The sequence below is a fragment of the Rattus rattus genome, chromosome 3 (assembly GCF_011064425.1).
Source record: "Rattus rattus isolate New Zealand chromosome 3, Rrattus_CSIRO_v1, whole genome shotgun sequence".
In the NCBI taxonomy this organism is placed as follows: domain Eukaryota; kingdom Metazoa; phylum Chordata; class Mammalia; order Rodentia; family Muridae; genus Rattus; species Rattus rattus.
This window is the reverse complement of record NC_046156.1, coordinates 133,036,007-133,040,559: the sequence shown is the minus strand read 5'-3', so window position 1 is coordinate 133,040,559 and position 4,553 is coordinate 133,036,007. Positions and strand designations below refer to the sequence as shown.

At 41.3% G+C, this 4,553-nt stretch overlaps 1 pseudogene; it reads right to left on the bottom strand.

Annotated features, from left to right (window-relative positions):
- Positions 1–683: 683 nt before the first annotated feature.
- Positions 684–2,343, bottom strand: LOC116895941 (annotated as a pseudogene).
- Positions 2,344–4,553: the final 2,210 nt, after the last annotated feature.

The window sequence follows — 4,553 nt, the reverse complement described above, 5'->3', positions numbered from 1 at the left end:
CTAAGGCATTCTACTACCTTCTTTCATCATCTCAAAAGAAAAAAAAATTTCCAAAAAAAATGCAAAGTTCCAAGCTCAGTTGGCAGAGCCCTTACCTGGTGTATGCAGAGCCTTAAGTTTGTCCCTCAGTGTTGTATAAACTATGATAGTGTGTGCATATGAGCACCTCACTCAGTAGTCGGAGGAAGAAGGGTCAAGAACTCCCATTTGCTCACTCTTGAGTGCATTATAAACTTAATCTCAATAAGAAAGAAGTTTAATGTAGAGAATACATACTTACTACGTACCAGAAGATTGTTTCTTCAATGAAATAAACTCAGCTTCATGGATACTAATTCTATTAGCCTTACTTGTTTCCTCTCATCCTGTCCAGTTCTTAAACATTTCAACATAGACAACTCTAGTTTATAGGTTGGTGCTCAAGGCTGATTTGTGTTTGGGAAAGGTTGTGGTAATTTAAAGACTTATTTTACTTTTAATTATGTATACATTACATCTGAGTGTCTTGTGTAGGTGGGGTGTGTGTCTTAGGGTCCTGCTGTGGTTCCACACCCTCTCAGGGTGCCCAGACTCTGTTGTATACTGGGTGGAAGGATGAAGCAGAGCCCAGAATGGGTGTAGTTCTTTTTCTTTCTTCTTCTTTTTTTTTTTTAAAGAACCATCTTTTATTGGGGGAGGGGTCATCAATCCTTGGCCGCCGCCTTCCGCATGGCTGCCAGCATGTTGCTCAGCTCCTCCCTCTTTTTCTTGGCGCGGATGTGCGTGCCCACCCTCTTCTTGATAAACTTGAATGCTCACTTGTTCTTGGACACTTTGAGCAGCTCCATGGCGCGCCGCTAGTAGGGCGCGAAGCCGGGAGGTCCCGGATCATATCCCGCATGAACTTGGTATGCTTGGTGAGGCGCCCGCGGCGGCGGCTGTGTCATGGCTTGCTGACGTTTTTCGTCACTTTGTGGCCTTTGTTGAGGTCCACGGCCATGGGGTAGCGCAGGGCCGTGGCTGCAGCTCTCCGATGGCGGCCGGACAGGAACGTGTAGTTTTTTTTCAATGATCTTCAACGAAATAACTCTCTGAGACGATCTTAGGTTCTGTATATTTCTTTATTTGGGGTGGGTTTATATGCACACACTTTATTCAGGACGAACCAAGGATTGTATAGTTTTGAGGAAGGGGGTGAGCATATCAAGGGTGGGCAAAGGTACTTGGGTTGATGACCAAGGCACTGAGATGCCTTATTAGCATGGAGAGGCATTCCTGGAATCTCAGGTGCAGGGCTACAGTGACATTCATTCCTCAGGTAAGCAGACAGTGCTGTCTAGGATCCCCCAAGTAGACATGAGGAAACACCAAGGGGAATCTACCATTTTGCATCAAGCTCAGGGTTTTTCCAGTAATGTCAAACTTAGACCTTAGCAGTAGGGTTTTCCCGACATGTAGGTTTGTGTGTGCCTAAGTACAGTTGTCAATGGAGGCTAGGTAAAGGCATTGGATCCCTCGGAGTTGGAATTCTAGGTGGTTATAAGATGCCGGACATGGGTTCTGGGAACTGAACTTGGTTGCTCTGCAACAGCAATAAGTCCTGTCAAGCCCTCTCTCCAGGCCCCTGTTGCTACAGTTTAGATACATACAGGTCACAGAAGGTTAGAGCCAGGCATTCAGGACAGGCTGACAGAAATGGACATTTTGTGACCATCATTCACATATTTGTTTGGCACCATTAGAAGTTTCTTAAATATTAAATAACTCACTGCAAATTACTAATTAATTTTTATTAGCTAATAGTTAAATTTGCAAAAAAATCAATAATCTTTCCACTTATGCATTCCAATTTGAACATATTTTAAGAGGATTAAATCCAATCACTAAACATGCTAAAGCAATTGTTTTCCTGTAGGGTCATGTCCAGATAAAATCTGCATAAAGAAAAAAATAATAATATTAAATTATCTACTGCTATTCAATTTTAAGAAATTGTATTTGCTGATGTATTTTCCAAAAGCATAAAAACCCAAATCATGGGACTTAGAAGTTAACTCAGTGCGTAGGATGATTCCTATGCAAACATCAGAATCTGAGTTCAAACCTTGTGCACCTGTGACAAAGCCAGGCATAGCAGAATACATCTGTAATTCCAGTGCTGGGAAGGTAGAAGGAGAGGACCACCCCTGGGCCTTGCTGGCCAGTCAATGGTCTCAAAAATTAAGGTGGACTGAGGTTCATGCCTGCTGTCAATCTGCCTTCTGCATGCATACACACATACATATACACCTTTACTACCAGGAACATGTATACATGTGCCTACATGTACACACACTCACACACACATAAATACCTCTTAATCATTTTGGTTAAACAAAGCTGTTTTTCTTCTCCCTTTGGTCAGCATCATTTTTAGAAACACACATAGGTGGGAGATTACTTATATAGTGCCACCTTGGCTCAGACAAGCTCCTCCCCATTTCCTAGCTTTTGTCTTATTGGTGTGTGAATGTCTGGAAATTTCCAGTTTTCATTATTCTAATCAGGACTATGCTTCATTCAGGTGCTGTTCCACTTAGATAAAACAAGTTTACATAAAAACTTTTATCTTTGTTCTCCAGAGAGAAAATGTGAAGGTGGAGATGTTCAGCTCTTTGTTTCCATTAACTTTCAGAGGAAGGGAGCCCTGAAGAAGATATTCTCATAGTGGAGAGATTGGAAGACTAAGTGAAGGGTGCTATTTGCTCACTATCCAAGTAACCTGACTTTCAGATCCACAGTCACGCACTCCTGAGATCACTCTGTGATGCTTCCCTGCACTACAATTAGGTACAGGGCAAGCAATTTGCATCTTAATGGAGTTGCATTGTGAACTTTGTCCCCATGCCATTCCCATGACCCCTCAGAATCTTCCTTCTGAATGGGTTTCTGGCCCATTTTTCACTCCAAAATTCATTTATAGGACTGAAGTTCTTAAATGAAATTATATTTGTCTTTAAATTATTAAAAATTTAGTAAATGCAGAAAATTAAAATTAAAATTACAAGCAATCCAATTTCCCAATGACTTTTACAGTTTATATTTGCTTTATAATCTCCAGTGTCTCTTCCCTCATCCCTCAGGGCTCTTTAGAATATCAATGACTACGGAGGATGCATACTCTAGAGAAGCTATAACATTCATCATGCCAAAATTCTCTGTCTACACAGAAGAATCCAAATGAGCCCTGTATAACTGCTTTTTTGCTTGCTATGATAAAACACATGACCAAGGCAACTTATAGAAGGAAGGGTTTATTTGGCCTAACGGTTCCAGAGGGATCAGAGTCTATCATGGTAGAAGAAAAGCTGATAGACACCTCCTCTTGAACAACAAGCACCACACAGAAAGAATGAACTGGGACTAGCAGGAGGCTTTTGAAACCTCAAATCCCACCTCCAGTGACATACTTCGTTCACCAAGGTGGGTCATACTTTCTACATCTATCCATATAGCACTACCAACGGGAGACCAAATATTTAAATGCCCGAGACCATGGATGACATCTTATTGAAACCCCATATCTGAAAAATTAGGTTTGTGACCATGTATACCTCCAGATCTTAGCCCACAAACAACTTGCAAGCACTAAAACTTGGGGTTAAGGAGGATGTGGCTCAATTGGTAGAGGTTTTACCCAGAATTCCCAAAACCCTAGTTGGATTCCTCATGAACTAGGCATGACTGCACACTCCTGTAATCTTATTTCTTGAAATGTGGAGACTGGAGGATCAGAAATTGAAGGTCTTTCTCTGCTATATAATATATTTGAAAATAGAACAGGATGCCACACATAACCCTTTCTTACAAAAATAAAAATAAGTGCTGTGTAGATGGTCTAGCTGGTAATGTGCTTGCATTGCAATCCTGAGGGCCTGGGGTAGATCTCCCAGAAGATATGGTAAAAAGCTAGTCATAGTAGCCAGGGCTTATAATTCTAGCCCTGTGGAGATAGAGACAGGCAGATTTCTGGAGCTTCCTGGTTAGTTTGCCTAGCCTGTTTCTTGGTGAGTTTCAAACTGATAAGAGAGTCCTTTTCCAAAAATGGGGCAGTGGGGACTTGAGGAAAGACATCTGACATTGAACGCTGGTCATCACATGCATGTGCTAGCAAATGTGTGCATACATACAGCACACATACACGGAGTAGGGAGGGAGAACTAGCCTTTCATCCTGGAACAAAGAAAAGAAGCAATGATTCACTCAAATTTTGGCATTGTATGTAAGACGATACAATACCTGTAGCAACTACCTCTGTTTATTCTCTGCTTATTGTTAGGCCTGTTCAGACTGAAATGTGCTACTGCTTTAGGGCTTTATATATTGAAATCATGCATTTTCATTGTGATCAGGAACCCAGGAAGAAAAAGGGAGTGGCATTAACTGAGCTATGACACAATTAAGATTAGACATTGTCAGTTCTCTTTGGTTTGTTGTGTTTTGTGAAAGATGTGTCTGGTTTCCATTGTCTTTATTATTTTCAGCTGTCCTAATTATTTCTCTCATTTGATTTCAGTTCAGTGTCCAAAGAGGAA